The following is a 19,346-nucleotide window of genomic DNA, read 5'->3' as shown; positions in this document are numbered from 1 at the left end:
CATAACTTATTAAATTCATCATAATAATGTTATAGGACTATTAAACATGTTAGAAGGTAATAGATGCACAACATTTTGGAAGAGCAATTACATATCATTGGATCATTGGAAAATCAATTTCAAACACAAATTTTACAATGTATTTCTTAAAAAATTGTCATTCATGAAAGCACCATTTATGTAACTCATAGTTCAACATTGTTGATCAAATTGCTCTTAACACTTCCTCACAAAGTATCTATAGAAATTTGCTATTGCTAATGAAATAGAATTGAAATAAGAGATGAAAATTTCTTCTACTATTTTGTGGAAAGGAAAACACGTGATAGAAACACATGCAATGACATGGAACCTTTGAAGCACAAGAACACAATGATTTATAGGGGAACCCAACTGGGAAAAGCCCCCCTGTTGCTTTACATTAATTCAGATGAGAAAGAAAAACAATTACAATGTCTTGCTTCAACTCTGAAGCACAACCTGCACTGTAGAACTGTTCTCCTGCTTCCTGACCTACTCTAGCAAACACTTAGCCAATTCAAGCCTCAGCCAACCTGCTATTTCCTTGTGCAATCTTGGAGGAAATTAGCTCTTAAATAATAAGAAGATTCCTTATTTCCTTGCGCAAATCCAACCCAAAGAACTCCTTGGGCCATAACTCTCAAAAAGTCTAACAGATAACCTACACCCCAAAGTACTTATTAAAAATGCATGGGAATAACGTCTAGCATGGGACAAGAGAAGACGAGCGGCTTTAATTAGGTCAATAGTCAAGGGCTATATTGGAATTAAGGTTCATGAATTTCAATTTTTCATAAATAAAAATTGGTTAAACCATACATAATATTCTTAGTCTTATGGATTAAATTGAAGGTTTAGGAAATGAAACATCATAACTTTTTGTTTTAAAAGCAACAATAACCAATTAAATTTAATTATAATTTGTTTCATCGCATGTGAAGCATATTTACCAAGTTCGGTTGTATAGTTACCATGTGAAACATAGTTACCTAGTTTTACACTTTTATATTTAAAAAATTATAGTTACAAAATGTTAGCAAGTTTCTTATTAAAGACTTTCTTTTAAAAAAATAAGAGAGAAGGTTAGGTTTTATATTTAAAAATTGCAAAAGTTAAAATATATTTTTCACATTTTAATGATTCTACATTAGGAGGTTGGATAGTAGCCAGTATAGGAATTTATGTTTATTGCGTGTATGGAATTCAATTAAAAGGGTTTGTTTTTTTATCCACCACATATTTATTGTTGAATAAATTTATATCTCAAAGGGAAATCGATTGAGACATAAATTTCTTGGTATGTGGAGATCACTAGAAACCTACTTTTAATATTTAGTACCTAATTTTTTACATTACACTTAGTTTTGAGTTTTTTTATTCATATTATTAGATTTTACTTATATGTTTTCCCAATTCTTAATACTAGTAAATTTGATGCATTTTATCTTTCACTATTATGGAACATTTCAAATCCACACAAGATTAATAATGTAAATAATAAAAAGGGTATGCTTGTTCTCTCCGGAAAAATCATTTCAATTTTTTAAAATTTTGAAAAAAAAGATTAATATATTACTCTTTATAATATGTATATTCTCAAATTTTTACCATATTTGGATATGTGCCCTCCCACCCGAGGCTATGTAGGCATCTGCTACTTTATCAAAAGTCAACATCACGGTTATGGATCAACCGCACAAAATCCTTGTCATTGAAGTCCATTTTCTAGGTCGCACATTGTTAGTATCATAATTGGTCACAAGCATTATAGGGTATCTCTATCCTCGGATCTTCGTTTTTCATGGTTATGGGTCATCACAAACCCACACTTCATTGAAGTCCATTTTCTAGGCCGCACACTATTAGTATCACATTTGGTCACAAGCATTATAGGGTATCTCTATCATCGGATCTGTGTTTGTCATGGTTATAGTTCATCCACAAACCCACACTTCATCGAAGTCCATTTGTTAGGTCGCACATTGTCAGTATCATAGTTGGTCACAAGCATTACAGGGTATCTCTATCCTCAGATCTTTGTTCATCATGGTTATGGGTTAACCACATAAAACCCTTCTCTTCAGCAGCTCTTCATATTCAACAAAGGCTTCTTAGGAGGGAACTTCATCCAATGGGGACCATTGCTTCTTAAAGATGGAGGAATGATTTGAATGGAAAATGGAATCCACCCATGGTATTCATCGACCCATAGTATTCATTCACCCATGGAATTTACCCATGGTATTGTAAGTGGCATCCACCCATGGTATTCATCCTCCCGTGGTATTTATCCACTCATGGAATATTGTAAGTGACATCAACCCATGGTATTTACCCACCCATGGAATTTACCTATGGTATTGTGACAAAAAAAGGTTATAAATAACAAGTTACATTTTGTAAAAGGAAAATTGTCCACCACAATGTAACCTTTACAATTATTCTTTGTTTTAATAAAAAAGTTTTTTGTGGCTTTGTTTAGTGGGTGTTCTCCACTTTTTCCTAGCATTTCAATTTTTCAAATCTTAGGGCCCTCCCCCCAAGATCCAGATCAAACCTCCATTTTCAAGCACAAGTATTATGTTATATTTGTAGATGTTTTCTCACGGAAGTGATGGATCTACTTCATTCAGAAGAAAGACAAGACGTTCTCCAAATTTGTTGAATTCAAAGCATTTGTTAAGAAAGAAACTAGCAAGGAAGTGAAGGCTCTCAGGAGGGATGATGGAGGTGAGTACGTGTTGAATGAGTTTAAAAAATTTTGTGCAAAGGAAGACATTCAATAGGACTTGAAAACACCCCATAACCCACAACAAAATGGGGTGGCTGAGAGGAAGAAAAAAATTATTGTGGGAGCAACACGGGAAATGTTGCATGACCAAATCCTACCTCTGCACTTTTGGGTTGAAGCGTGTAACACAACAGTCTATTTGCATAACAAGAGTCCTCACAAGATTATTGGCATAAGTACACTAGAAGAAGTTTTTTCAGGGAAGAAACTAGATGTGTCACACTTCAAGATCTTTGGATCATCAATTTACTGTCATGTTTCCATACACACCTCAAAACTATCATGTGTACCCAAAGCCTACCTTGTAGGAATTTACAGGGTAAGTTCCTCAGAAAGAACACCAAAAGGACACCGCTCACAACCAGATCTCAAATCAATACACCAGTATTTTTGACGTGGTTAAAACCCTCAAAGAGGGAAACAGTCCACGGCCTGAGCCAACGTGGCCACTTCAGGCAATTTATTAATCAAAGAATGAAAATTTACATAAGCTTTCTCTCATAGACGGATTACCCGAACAATGACCCTCCATGCGCTTTAAATAGAACTCATGGACCAATCGGGTGTCAAGCCACGGATCAAGTGTCGGTAATACCGAGGAGAGACTGAACCGTCGGATCACTACATATCGTGACCGTCGGATTGTAAGTTACAAAATGTACAACGGTAAAGAAACACACTTTACCTAACTCTATACTAGACCAAGTTGAACTTAACTATTTCCTATGTGTCGGAATATCCTAACATCCCCCCTTAAGAACAACTTGGGATAGGATTGAAGGATTTACAAATATGACACAATAGGAGAAGGAAGGAGGCACTAGAGCCTATCCCCCCTTAGTGACAACTTCCTGAACTCCAAGCATATATCGAAGTTTAGTGAACTTCGCCTCTGTGAGAGCCTTTGTGAAGATGTCTGCAACCTGATCATCTGTTGAACAATATTGCACTTCAAGAACATGGTCATGAATGAGCTTTCTGATGAAGTGCATGTGTAGTTCAATGTGTTTGCTGCGCTGATGCTGGACTGGATCTTTGCATAGCTGAATGGCACTTTGATTATCACACCAAAGTGTGGTTGGATGCTGTTGCTCAAAGCCAAACTCTGATAGGATCTGACGAAGCCACAAGGCTTCCTTACTAGCTTCCGCGACACCACGATACTCTGCTTCTGCTGACGAAAGAGAAATGGCAGCCTGTTTCTTACAAGCCCATGTAATAGGTCCTGAACCAAGAGTGAAGACATAACCGGCAGTAGACTTCCGATCATCAGGGTCACCAGCCCAATCAGAATCAGTGAAACCAACTAATAGAGGAGCTGCTTTGGCACTGTAATGAATCCCAAACTGTACTGTACCTCGAACATAACGAAGTATTCTTTTAGCTGCTTTCCAATGACTTTCACGGGGGTTTTGCATAAAACGAGCAACAAGGCCAACAACAAAGGAAAGGTCAGGACGAGTATGGGTTAAATACAAGAGTTTTCCTACAAGTTGACGGTATAAGGTAGCATCAACTTCAGGAGAAGTACAAGAGACTGAAAGTTTGACTCCAGACTGAAAGGGAGAAGGGCTAGCTTACAGTCTTCCATGTGAAAATGACGAAGAATATCACAAGCATACTTGGACTGGGAAAGGGAAATACCCTCCTTGGATTGCAAGACTTGAAGACCGAGAAAATAGTGTAAGTGTCCTAAGTTTGTCATTTCAAATTTCTTTTTAAGGCTAGACTTCACATGGTTTATAAGGTTGGGATCACTACCAGTAAGAATAAGATCATCAACATAAAGAACAAGGATGATAAGAGAGTTGCCCACTTTCTTGGTGTAGACAGTATTGTCAGAATAACACCTAGAAAAGCCAGATTCTAAAAGAAAGCTATCCATTTTGGCATACCAAGCCCGAGGAGCTTGCTTGAGACCATAAAGAGATTTCTTAAGTCGACATACAAGGCTGGAGTCTGTTTGGATGAAGCCAATGGGTTATTCCATATAGATTTCTTCATGCAAGTCCCCATGCAAGAAGGCAGATTTAACATCCATCTGATGGACTTCCCATTTTAAAGAGGCAGCAAGGGAAAGAACAAGGCGGATAGAGTTCATTTTGGCAACAGGGGAGAAGGTTTCAGTGTAGTCAATGCCTTCAACCTGTGAAAAGCCCTTAGCAACAAGACGAGCTTTATGTTTATCAACATTCCCATCTGGTCCATACTTGGTTCTGTAAACCCATTTGCATCTAACAAGTTTGCGTCCCTTTGGTAGAGGAACAAGATCCCATGTATCATTTGCCAACAATGAATGATATTCTTCATTCATAGCTGCTTCCCAATGTGGATGGCATGAAGCTTCTGCAAAAGTGTCAGGATCATGATTAACTGGAGCTTGAGCCAGTAAAGAAGAGGCTCTTTCAAACTGAGAACGTGTACGTCGCTGATCTGTAGGATCACCGGCAAGATCACCTGCTGCATCCCGAGTAGCACGGACCCATCTTGGAAGTTGAGGATCCTGAGAAGGTGGGGCAGGATTGTCATCCTCACTTTCATCATCTGAAGAATAAATGTTTTCAAAAGTAGAAGAGATAGGAAGAGGTGGCACATCCGCCGGACTAGGCTCGCAGGCCGATTTATTTTCATCAAATTTTACATCTCTTCTAATGATAACATTTTTGGACTTAGATGGAATAAGTCTATAACCTTTTACATCTTCAGAATATCCAACAAAAGTACATTTCTCACTCTTAGGTTCTAAAGCTTTATGCTTTTCAACTGGAATATGGGCCCATGCTTCACTTCCAAAAACACGAAAGTGACTTACATCTGATTTAATGGAACTCCAAGCTTCTTCTGGAGTGATATTCTTTAGAACCTTAGTAGGAGTGCGATTGATTATATAATTTGCACAATTAATTGCTTCGGCCCAAAAACTAAGACTGAGTCCTTTAGATTGCAGCATACAATTAGCCATTTCCTTTAAGGAGCGATTTTTCCTTTCAGCTACACCATTTTGTTGTGGAGTGTATGGAACAGTATGTTGCATTTGAATTCCATTTTCGGTGCAAAAGTTGATGAATGTGTTTTTAACATATTCTCCACCATTATCAGTTCTTAGCTTAAGAATTTGATGTCCAGATTGTTTTTCAACAAAGGCTTTGAAGGCCAAAAATGTGTTAAATACTTCGCTCTTGAATTTTAAGAAGTATACCCAAGTGCGTCTGGAGAAATCATCAATGAAAGTTAAGAAATACTTGCAGCCAGAGAATGAAGCAACAGGAAGTGGACCACATAAATCACTGTGCACAAGCTGTAAAGGGGCTGAGGCGTGCCAAGAGGCACGTTTTTCAAAACTGCCCCGATGATGTTTTCCGAGTACACATCCGGAACAAACACCATCTCTGCAAGATACCATAGGAAGACCTGTCACCATATTTTCTTTACATAGATGCTGAAGGGAGCGATAGTTTAAGTGACCAAATCGCTCATGCCAAAGTTTGCTCACTTCATCATTATGAGCAACAAATATTGAGGGAAGATTTGATGACCCAAAGTTGTGAAACTTATACAACCGTGTGGAATCATCAGCAATACCAGTAGCTAGAATCTGTTTAGGATCTCTTAGATCCTTGATTACAACATCATGAGGTGAAAATTCAACAATTTTACCTTCACCTGAATGAGTTATCTGATATACAGATAGAAGGTTGCAGGATAAGGTTGGAACACATAATACATCATTAAACTGACCATTGTCTAGATGAACAGTTCCAGTCCCTACAACATTAAGAGATCTATCATCACCAACATATATATTTTTAATGTTACAATCATTTAAAGAAGAAAACATGGCTTTGTTTTTGGCCATGTGATAAGAAGCTCCAGAATCAATGAGCCACTCATGAGAATGAGAAGAAGACGATACATTTAATGCATAACCAGACCGAGATGCTTGACAACCACATGCAGAAAGTGCCATTCCTAAAGATGAAGTTGAAGTTGAAGATTGCCCCAAATGGATGTTATGCTTCTTCATTGCTGCTTCCAAGGCTTCCATCTTTTTAAAGCATTTTGATTCTAAGTGGCCATCTCGATTACAAAAGTTGCAATGTCTGTCAGTCTTCTTCCATTTGTTTTTATTGGTCTTATCATTTTGCTGAAATGATCTTTCATTTTGAGGCGGAGTTTGCTTAGGACCATTCTTTTTAGGATATGACTTCTTAGGATTCTTTGAATTTGGTTGCTGCTGGGCGGCTAACGCTTTCTTGGAAGAGTTTCCAAGATTAAGAAGACCAAGGTGTAAGAGTTTTTCTTGTTCTCTTATTAAAGAATCACAAAAAGAGTCAAAGGAAGAGGCCTTGTAGTCTTTTCCTTGACAAATGAAAGCTTCCCTTGTAGAATGGAAGGTGGAAACAAATACAGAGTAGGCTGGTCCCAACTTAGTAAGGATGGAATAAATAAGGTTACTATCTTCTTTCTTAACCTTAACACCTTCCAAGAGATATCTAAGGGTCTTGAATTTGGACAAGAAATCTTCAATGCAAGAAAAATTATTAGGATCCAATGTAAGCAACTCATTTTCAAGTTGATGGGCTCTAATTTCATTTTTAATCCCAAAAACTTTAGTGATTTGTTCCAATGCTTCATGAGGAGTATCAAGTTCTGCAATATGGAATCTAAGATCAGGAGAAATAGACATCCCTATCAAACCACGTGCTTGATCTTGTCTATTTTCCCATTTTGCAGCCTTGTCTTCATCTTTTGGTTTCTTCTCTTGGCCTGTGGCTATTCTATAGAGACCTTTACTTCTAAGTAAATCTTCCATGTAGGATATCCATTGGAAGTAGTTAGTGTTGTCAAGAATGACTTGGCATGGACTTTCCATTTAAAAAAAAAAATTGAAGCTGAAGATGCTGAAAGTAAGTGTTCCAATGGATAGATCTCGAAAAATTATGCCGTTTTAAAAAAAACGGCTCTGAAAAAGGCTTCCGGATGAAGAAGTTATGGCTTTTTGAAAAAAAATTGTTGAAGTTGCCGGCAAAGTGCGCGAATGTGCGGGAATGAAAAAAACGCCCCCCACAAAAAGGAGATTTGAACCCAAGACCTCTACTCTCTTAAAATAGCTTTGAACCAATTGAGCTATACAAAAAAATTTGAGAGAGAGAGAGAAAGAGAGAGGGGGGGGCCCTTGGGTTGCGTGCTTGCCTTGAGAAAGCTCTTTTTTTTCCTACAAAACAAAAACACAAAACCCAACACGAATATGCAAAGAAAAACAAACCTTACGGCTCGAAGTTAGCTTTAGCCGGAAACTAAATATTTTTCTCAATGTTTCTGATTTTCCAAGATCACACTAAGGTGCAGGGAAAAGAGCATACGCATGAGAAAAAAAATTTCCTTTCTGTTTCTGATTTGCCCAGATCGCACAGAGTCGCAGGGCAAAGAGCATACGCAGAAATTAAAGGTATAGATCCGGTAATAAAAAAGGTTAAATAAACAGAAACCGAAATAACCAGAGAGAAAATAACAGTAAACTGCAGATAAACACTGTATACCTCCAGATCTTAAAAATGACGCAGATAGGGCTACCGAAAACCTTTTCGCGTGAAACGAAAGGGGTTCCTCACTGGAACAGATGCTTCGAACACAACAGAGTAGTCCTCTCGGCCCGAAAGCAGTCAGAAACAGTAGATCTAGGAAACAACAGCCGCATGCAGTTCTACCGGCTTCAGATTTGGATCACCAACGGACGCGGCCCTCAAATAGCTCTGATACCATGTAGGAATTTACAGGGTAAGTTCCTCAGAAAGAACACCAAAAGGACACCGCTCACAACCAGATCTCAAATCAATACACCAGTATTTTTGACGTGGTTAAAACCCTCAAAGAGGGAAACAGTCCACGGCCTGAGCCAACGTGGCCACTTCAGGCAATTTATTAATCAAAGAATGAAAATTTACATAAGCTTTCTCTCATAGACGGATTACCCGAACAATGACCCTCCATGCGCTTTAAATAGAACTCATGGACCAATCGGGTGTCAAGCCACGGATCAAGTGTCGGTAATACCGAGGAGAGAGTGAACCATCGGATCACTACATATCGTGACCGTCGGATTGTAAGTTACAAAATGTACAACGGTAAAGAAACACACTTTACCTAACTCTATACCTAACTCTATACTAGACCAAGTTGAACTTAACTATTTCCTATGTGTCGGAATATCCTAACATACCTCTGCACTTTTGGGTTGAAGCGTGTAACACAACAGTCTATTTGCATAACAAGAGTCCTCACAAGATTATTGGCATAAGTACACTAGAAGAAGATTTTTCAGGGAAGAAACTAGACGTGTCACACTTCAGGATCTTTGGATCATCAATTTACTATCATGTTTCCATACACACCTCACAACTATCATGTGTACTTGCCATCTCTCAGGATGTCAGTGGTTAGAAGGGATTTGAAGTTTTATGAGGAGAAGGCAATGAGGTGTTCTCTTAAGAGGGAGCTTCAGTTGTAGCCTGATCAGGAGATTTTGGCTCCAAAGGAAGAACCTCAGGAATTTGTGGAGTAGCCACAAGTAGAGGAGCAGAGAGTGGAGACATCTACTCAAGAAGAGACATCTAGAGAAGGAAGGAAGCAAACCAGAGAAGCTGACAGAAAATTGCAAGATGCTAGAGAGAATGTGGGAGCACCCACATCCAAACGCACGTAGAGGAGTTCATTGGATCAATACATTGGCTAGATGGCTATGATGAATGAGCTTATAGAGATTGAGTTATCCTCATTCGAGGAAGGTGTAGAGAAATTGATGCTATGGTAGAGGAATATGATTCCACTGCCAGAAACATTGTTTGGGAAGTGGTCCCAAGACTGGAAGACAAATCAGTGGTTGGTTCAATATGGATTTACAAGGAAAAGCATGCAACTGAAGGAAGCATAGAGAAATACAAGACCATATTTGTGGCCAAGGGGTTATCTCAAGTTGAGGGAATTGACTATGAGGAGACCTTCGCTCTAGTAGCAAGGTACTCATCCATCAGGTCAATTTTAGCATTGTCAACACAGATGGGGTGGGAGATCCACCAAATGGTTGTGAAGACAACATTCCTCAATGGAGCTATTGATGAGGAGGTGCATATTGACCAGCCAAAGAGGTTTAAGACCTTTGATAGAGAGTCACATGTGTGCAGACTCAAGAGAGCGTTGTATGGACTCAAGCAAGCACCCTGTGCTTGGTATAACAGGATCGATATCTATCTCACCAGTTTGGGCTTCACCAAAAGTGAAGCAGATGCCAACGAGATACTTCAGAGGTTCCACATGGATAGGTGAAAACCCATGGAAACTCCTCTAGTAGGAAATTGGAGGAAAGAAGATGCTACTTCTGGTGAAGTAGTGGAGGCTACATTTACAAGCGCAGGGAAAATTTTAAGGATGAAAATTTATCTTAAAGTTTAGAAGCCTTAGCGAATCTTACGAGTCCCTAATATGTAGACTGTAAAATGTTTGGTAATATTTTTCTAAAGATATCCAAATTACTAATGAATTTATATAGTCTCTATAATTTTTTTGGCGATTTTCAGGGTAACATGATTTTATACTATAAAATTTGGGTAAATCACTTTTAGAAAAAAATGGAAATTGGTGGATCTTTTTTTGGAAAAGCCATAGAAAATTAGCACACTTGTGAATATTAGCCCCTAAAATTTTCCATGTTTACAGGCAGCTTGTGGGTTCACTTATGTACTTGGTGAACACACAACCAAATATGTGTTATACAGTTAACCATCTTAGTCAAGCAATGGTTAATCTAACCAAACTATATTGGAAGATAATAAAGCATGTGTTGAGATACCTCAAAGGCACTACTCAGTTTAGTCTTTGGTACAGACAGACAGAGGGAGTTAAGCTGCAAGGATTCACAGATGTAGATTGGGCAGGGATTCCATCAAACATGAAGAGCACTTGAGGAAGAATTTTTAGTGTTGGGTCAAAAATGTTCTTGGTACAATAAGAAGCAGAGATCTATGAACAATGTAAAATTTGAAACGGGAACTATAAAATCAAAATGGGAACTTTGGCCAAAAAACCCCGAAAAAACATCAAAAACAGTGCTAAAAACGAAAAGTGTGTATACTAGAACTACGGTTTTTTTTTTTGGGTCAATTTTGAACATGTTTTAAAAATGGCAGTGCAAACAAAATTTTCGTGCAAAAAACACCTTGAAAACGAAAAAGTAATGATACTAGAACGATGATTTTTTTTAGGTTCAATTTTCAACATTTTTAAAAAATGCTAGTAAAACTGAATTTTTATGTGATGGGCCTCCCAATTAGGTGAAAAATAAGGCCCATCTAAAATTTCCTAGGAATATAAAGGTTATATTAAATCTATCCTTCTACACTTAATAATGTTTTCTTATCTTTAAGAAGTTCTTAGGAAGGTTTAAAGATAATTGTTTATTATGTGCCTAATATTAATTATTTTGCAGAATATTAATAGAATATTGAGTAAATTTTGAAGACCTGCAAAATGAGAGAATTTAGGGGCTTACTCCTTGCCATAGGATGTTATAGGATGGACCAATAAATGAATAGGATACTATTAAATTATTGAACAGATTATGGAGCTCCACTAATTGAGAAAATCTAGGGATGTGTTCCCTACTACGGGAGAAACCAAAACTCAATATTTAATGAAGATTCCTACTGTTGGGAACCAAATCCACTTTTTGAGAGATTTTGGAGGGAAAATATGTCTCCTTTAAAGGAGGATACTTCCTCGTCAATTTTTATAGGTACAAATTTCAATTAACCTATAGAGGCATGGATTTTTTTAGTCTTCTTATGAAGAAAACTTGTTATTTAGTAGTTATACTTTCATTTTCAGTGGGGATGTACTTGAATTTATTCTAATAATGAAGTTTGATTTCACATTTATCTTAAAAGTATCGGTTTCCTTCATAAGACTCTAAGTATCCATTGACTTGTTCATCCCAGGAGCGTTAGAGCCCTAATGTACAATTTTTTTTATCTTCTTTGCATTTCTTATTCACTTGCATTTCCTATTTCTACATTTAGTATTCATGTTTCATTTGTTGTAGGTTATATTGGTTAAATTACTGAAGTATATGATTTTACAGGTCATTTATGCAATTACAGTCGTAATGCATCCTTAGAAAATCTATACAAAGTCATATCCATCATTAAGCCACTTGGATTGGGTTAGTAGTTCACAATTCTGAATTTGTTATGAAACCAGCTCACAAAAAGATAGAAAAGAGAGATCCACGCCTTAGAATTCAGCCTCTTCGAGGGGGCAACCTCCTTTACATTACATAAATGAACAATTCTTGGATGATACAAATGACAAAACCTCCTTTCTATATATAGGAGTCTAAGGAGTCACAATATAATCCAGCCGACCTAACAATAATAATATAAAGCCACAAAAATAACAATAGAGGGATTCTATGGGGCACAGAAATAACAATATGGGGGTAATAGGGGCACAACAATATAAATAAGGGGTATAACTACAATAGTAATGGGGTAATCACTAGTATTATAGGGACCCAACATGCCCCTCTCCTTCAAAAAAGTGTTGTCCTCAACGCTTGAGTAGTTCTGGATACTTCTGCATAAAATTCTCATCCTCCCATGTGGAATCTTCAGCGGATAAGTTCTTCCACTTGATAAGATACTCTGAAATTGATCGATTTCGTAGCTGTCGAGTTCTTGTTTCTGTGACTGCTTCCGGTTCCAATATAATTTTTCCTTCCTCGTCAAGTTCTGGCAATATTGTTTGAATTGGGAGCTTGTCACCTATAACCTTCTTTAAACATGAAACATGGAAAACTGGGTGCAATCGAGAAGCTGCAGGAAGCTCCAATTTGTATGCCATAGTACCAATCTTTTGCAACACCTTGTACGGACCATAATACTTTGGTGATAATTTATTATCCTTCTTAGCTTGCTTTAGGGACATTTGCTTATATGGTTGTAGCCGTAGGAATACCCAATCACCTACATCAAAACTTCTTTCACTGCGATGTTGATCTGCCTGTTGTTTCATTCTATTTTGTGCCAACACGAGGTTATCCTTTAAGAGTTGGAGGACTTGTTGTTGATGTTCGATGTGATGTTCCACTGCCTGAACCTTAGAATTTTCTCTTAAATATGATGTGATGGATGGTGGTTGATACCCATAAAGTGCCATAAATGGGGTCATTTTTGTTGCTGTATGGAAGGAAGTGTTATACCACCATTCAGCCAGAGGCAACCATTTGACCCATTGTGTCTGTTTATCAGATACAAAGCAACGAAGATATCCTTCCAAACATTTGTTTACTATCTCAGTTTGCCCATCAGATTGAGGATGATAAGATGAGCTATGAGCTAACTGAGTACCAAGACAAGAAAATAATTCTGTCCAAAAATTTCCAGTGAAAATGGGATCTCTGTCACTTACAATAATCTTTGGGTTTCCATGTAGCTTTTGAACTGTTTCCATAAATGCAGTAGAAACTGTACTGGCTTTAAATGGATGTGATAATGCACAAAAGTGTGCATACTTGGTAAGTCTGTCAACTACCACCATGATGACACTCTTTCCCTCAGACTTGGGTAAACCTGTGATAAAATCCATTGAAACCTCCTCCCAACGTTGGCTTGGAATGGATAAAGGTTGTAATAGACCCGGTGTCTTAATTGTTTCAACTTTATTTTGCTGGCAAACCAAACATTCCGCCACAAACTTTTGAATATCTGATTTAAGGCCATCCCAAAAAATTCCTTCTTAACCCTGTGGTAAGTTTTTAAAAATCCTGAGTGCCCTCCTAAGGGAGAAGTGTGCAATTCCATAAGAATCTTTTGTTTTAGCTGGGAATTCTTACAGAGGTATAAGCGATCTTTGTACCATAACGAATCATTTTGCCAGCTAAATGTATCAGAAGTACTGGAATCTTGTTGTAGCTTTCGAATAAGTGCCCACACTTCTTCGTCATTCTTCCATTCCTCCCTTGCTTCGTTTATCCAATCTGGTTGGATAATAGAAATGGCACACAACAATGCTTCCACATCCTCATCCTTTCTTGAGAGTGCATCTGCCACCACATTTTGCTTCCCTTTTTTGTAGATGATTTCAAAGTCATAACCCAACATCTTTGTGACCCACTTTTGTTGCTCTTCAGAGGATAATCTTTGTTCTAAAAAGTATTTAAGGCTATCATGATCCGTTTTTACCTTGAAGTGTCTTCCCATTAGGTAGGGTCGCCATTTCTTAAGTGCATGGAGTATTGCCAACATTTCCTTCTCATAAATAGCTTTGCTTAAAAACTTTCCCTTGATTGGACGACTTTCAAAAGCAATGGGTCTTTCATCTTGCATTAGAACAGCACCAATTCCATTTCCTGAAGCATCACATTCCACAATAAAGGTTTTTGTGAAGTCCGGTGTAGCTAAGACCGGTGCTTGGCACATTGCCTCTTTAAGATGTTCAAAGGCCTTTGTTGCTTCCGGAGTCCATGAAAATGAATCTTTCTTCAATAATGTTGTTAGAGGTGCTGCTATTCTCCCATAATTCTTAACAAACTTGCGATAATACCCTGTCAACCCAAGAAATCCTCGCAGATGCTTTATGGATGTGGGGATTTTCCATTCCTTAATGGCTTTAATTTTGCTAGGGTCTACCTTAACTCCTTCATGAGATACAATATGACCCAAATATTCCACCTCCTGGACTCCAAAGAAACATTTGGATCTTTTTGCATATAATTGTTTCTCCTCCAATAGTTGTAGCACCCTGTCAACATGTTCAACATGATCCTTCCAAGACTTGCTGTAGATTAGTATATCATCAAAAAATACTAACACAAATTTTCTAAGGAATGGTTTGAAAATTGAATTCATCAAACCTTGAAATGTTGAAGGTGCATTGGTAAGGCCAAAAGGCATGACCAAAAATTCATAATGACCCTCATGAGTTCTAAATGCCGTTTTCGGAATGTCTTCAATCTTCATTCTGATTTGATGATATCCTGAACGAAGATCCAACTTGGTGAAGTAAATTGATCCATGCAATTCATCCAGTAATTCATCAATAACAGGAATGGGGAACTTATCTTTAATAGTGAGCTTGTTGAGCTCCCTATAATCCGGACACATGCGCCATGATCCATCCTTCTTGTGCACCAATACTACTGGAGCTGAGAAAGAACTTTGACTCGGTTGAATTATACCAGCCTCTAGCATTTCTGCAACCATACGTTCAATTTCACTTTTTTGGACATAGGGATATCTGTACGGCCTGATGTTTGGAGGAACACTTCCTGGAATCAGATGAATAGCATGATCATGATCACGCATAGGTGGGAGACCTTTGGGAGTCTCAAATACCTTGGAATGATTGTCCAGGACTTTTTGGAGATCTGGAGAAATAGATGATTCCAATGTGGAAACATCTAGCGAACATAATTGTGCAATTACACCTCTTTGCTCCTTTTTTAGAAGCTTTGTCATGCCATTAGAGCTGATTATCTTTCCTGGTTTCCCTGCAATACCCCTTAATTCAACTTCCTTTCCTTCCACAGAAAATTTCATGAAAAGTTCTTGAAAATTAAAAGCTATTGTACCCAAGGATTGTAGCCATTGGACTCCTAGTACAACATCAGCACCTCCCATTGGAATGGAAAGCATTGGGCTAGTCAATACATATTCTCCCATGGATAGCTTGATATTATGGCACTTTCCAGAACAATTTATTGTTCCTCCATTTGCAATCATCACTTGACACTCTGGTGCTGGATATAGGAAGCAATTCAATTCTTTTGCTACCCTACAATGAATAAAATTGTGGGTGCTTCCTGAATCAATCAACACTATTACCTTTTTCTTCTTGATTTGTCCTTCTATCTTGATGGTTTGAGGAGTGGTAATTCCCGCCAATGCATTACAAGATATGGTCGGATTTATTTGTTCTTCATCTAGGCTTTGTTCCTGGAATATATCCTCTTCTTTTGACCTTTCTTGCTCCTTTTCTTCTTCCTCTTCACAATCTATGTAGAATAATTTCTTCTCAGCACACTTATGACCTTTTGTGTATTTGCTATCACAATTGTAACAAAGCCCTTTTGCTCTTTTTTCTTCCAATTGTTGTGGTGTCAACCTTGTAGGTTGTGGAAGACTATGGGCAACAACACTTCCGTCTTTATAGTTGTGAGTGGTATGCTTCCTAGTTGCCATAATTTTGCTTTCCATTTTTCTTGCTAACCTGAATGCCTTCTCTAATGAATCAGGTTCCCAAAGGCGCACATCATGTTGGATATTATCCTTTAAAGACCCTATGAACACATCAATCCTATGCTCCTCTGGAATATCTTTTACCCTTATGTTCAATTTTTGGAACTCCTCAATGTGCTCCATTATTGAACCCTTTTGTTTGAGACTTATCAATTGGCTAAAAAAAGTGTTGCTTTTTGTATCCTCATAATGTGCTATCAATTCTTCCGTAAAAATTGCCCAAGTGATAAATTGTTTACGAGAACAAAGCCATTGATACCATACAAACTGATTTGGTTCCAAATATAAAGTTGCCATACGTACCTTTTGTGTGTTTTGCACATTATTGAGATCGAAGAATTGCTCCATCTGTAATATCCATGTGGCGGGATCCTTGCCATCAAACTTCCTCATATCGATTTTTGGAACATGGTGAGTCTTCGATCCAACATTAGAGTCTATGGAATCATGATTAACATTTCTTTTGTTCTCATCATGAGTTTCCTTTACTACCTTTTCACCATTAGTGACCCTTTCTTGTAGCAACTTCTTCAATTCATCCATCTTATCATCCATGCCATCAAATTTAGCGTCAATCTTAGCTTCCATGCCATCCATCTTAGCTTCCATTCCCTTTATCTTAGATTCCACGCCATTTACCTTAGATTCCACGCCACTTATCTTAGCTTCTGTTAGCTTTTGTGAGCGTGACATTTGTTGCACTTGTTCTTGTAATTTTGATATATCATGTAGCATTTCTTCCTCTTCTTCATGAGTCATGCTAGAGCTTTCAGGTTCCTTACTAGGTGTTTGCATTTTCTTTCCTCGGGGCATCAGTTACCGATAATAATGTTTTACTATGCCCTTTGAATTCCATTAAACCAAGCTTACACAAAAATTAAAAAAAAACTACACACCTTTTTTCACTTTATAGAAGCCTGATATTGAATCTGATGTATCTCTGTAATTTCGGATCATCCAATTCTGAAATTGCTACCTGTAGTAGCCTTCTGCGTCCTCTTTCCAATGCCACAAGTCTGAGCCAAATTGGATTCTCCAAGGAAGAGTTATGTGAAATCTCCCACAGTGACTTGCTTTTAGACTGGTTCAGTAGAGCGAACTTGTACGATGTGCCACGAGTCACTGTTTCAACCTTTGAATCTGAAACACACGCACAAGAAACTACAGTCCGTCCTCTTTCTGTACCTTTTTACGAAATTTCAATCCGATCCTCAGAGAGAGAGTTATGACGATTTTCCCCAGGTCACCTGTTTTGAATGTAATTCAGGAGTCTGCAAAAAGACCAACTTCCTCAGATCATATCTCCGAAAATATCGTGAGAAAAGCTCTGAAAATCGGACCCAAGGTTCAGCGCCAATTCTTCTCAAATGGGTTTTTTTTGCGACTTCTGAAACGTCACAGAAAAAAAGTTATAGCGAAAATTCCACGATGACCTGTTTGGAGCAGCGAAACCCTAGAATCCAAAGCTCTGATACCAAATGTTATGAAACCAGCTCACAAAAAGATAGAAAAGAGAGATCCATGCCTTAGAATTCAGCCTCTTCGAGGGGGCAACCTCCTTTACATTACATAAATGAACAATTCTTGGATGATACAAATGACAAAACCTCCTTTCTATATATAGGAGTCTAGGGAGTCACAATATAATCCAGCCGACCTAACAATAATAATATAAAGCCACAAAAATAACAATAGAGGGATTCTATGGGGCACAGAAATAACAATATGGGGGTAATAGGGGCACAACAATATAAATAAGGGGTATAACTACAATAGTAATGGGGTAATCACTAGTATTATAGGGACCCAACAGAATTTATGGTTTTAGTAATAAATTTTTGTTGAATTTTAGCACATGTTAATGGGATTCTTTCAAGTTGATTCCACTTGGATTGAAGCCTAAAATCATTCAACTAAATAACAAAATTTACCCCATATCATTTTCACTTTATTAGCTTAGGAATTTGGGTACTTAGATTAGCTTACTAGTTCACTGTTCTTAAATTTTGGGTTTTTAGTAGTAAATTTCTGCTGAATTTTAGCATGTGCTAGTGAATCTCTTTTGAGTTGATTTCACTTGTATTGAATCCTAAAAAAAAAATTAATAAAAAAATTTACCCCATAGTGTTTTAATTTGATTAGCTTGGGAATTTAGCATGTTAACTCGAGAAACAAGCTTGTTGGAGCCTGGAAGTTTCTTGTAGCATCAAAAAGTCTCTTATAGTAGTCTATTTTTTAGCTCTTCCCTTGCCCGGATTCATTATAAATTCATGTTAGAAGTATATTTACGTATTATAAGAGCCCATGAATGCTCTTAGACCACTTTGGTTGAGTTGAAGCGTGGTTAAGTCACCATTTAGCTTTTGCAATGCTTGCTTCTTGAATGTTGATTTTTGCAACTAGTCTAGATTTCCTTTCCTACAATTTACTTTAAGCAAAGTATGGTGATTTTCCTACAAGAGTAATCTAAAGATTTCCTTTTCTACAAACTAAGATAGATTTCATTTACTATCATTTCCTTTCCATCAAGATAGATTATATTTTCTTTGTTTCCATTAGCTTATGTTTGCTTTCCTTTCTTGCAAATAGAATAGATTTCCTTTCTATCACTTACTTCTTGACAAAAATAGAATAGGTTTGCTTATTATTATTTACCTTATGAAACTTAGTACTGGATTCTTACCTAGATATTTGCTCATTTAAATTTGTTTCACTTGCATCAAAGGGAGTCACACTAGGAAGAGGAAGGTGTTTGTTTCACATACAGTGTCAGCCCCTCTTAAGTTTGTACGGACCCTGGGTTGATAATTAAAGCTAGTAGCCTTAGGATGTGTGGCATTCTTGTTGCAATATTGGGGCTCATCAACCTTGATGGCATACGATGGTCACCTTTCTCAATTAGTAGGACTCTTTCATAATGTCCCAGTAGAACTCGTAGAAAAAACAATTCTCATTGATATTGAAGTCCTTGATACCCCCTTAGATTACAATATCTTTTTGGAAGAAGTTACATGTGCACCATGAATTTTTGTGCATCATTAGTCTTAAATATTATGAGTTTCCCCCTTAATATGAAAACCATCACCATTGACCATTTAACACACTATGAAATGAGAGTCTCTCCCTCATCAAATAGTATTCTACCTTCTGTAAGGTCCTAGCAGGAAATGGTCCCTTCCTTGATTGAAGTTGGTCTTGGAATTTTAAAACATTCCACTCCCCTCGGTACTTACCTAAGATACCCC

The sequence above is a fragment of the Pinus tabuliformis genome, chromosome 4_2 (assembly GCF_031772625.1).
Source record: "Pinus tabuliformis cultivar Carrire ecotype Pingquan chromosome 4_2, CPIR1, whole genome shotgun sequence".
Lineage (NCBI taxonomy): Eukaryota > Viridiplantae > Streptophyta > Pinopsida > Pinales > Pinaceae > Pinus > Pinus tabuliformis.
Note: the sequence above shows the minus strand (reverse complement) of the source record.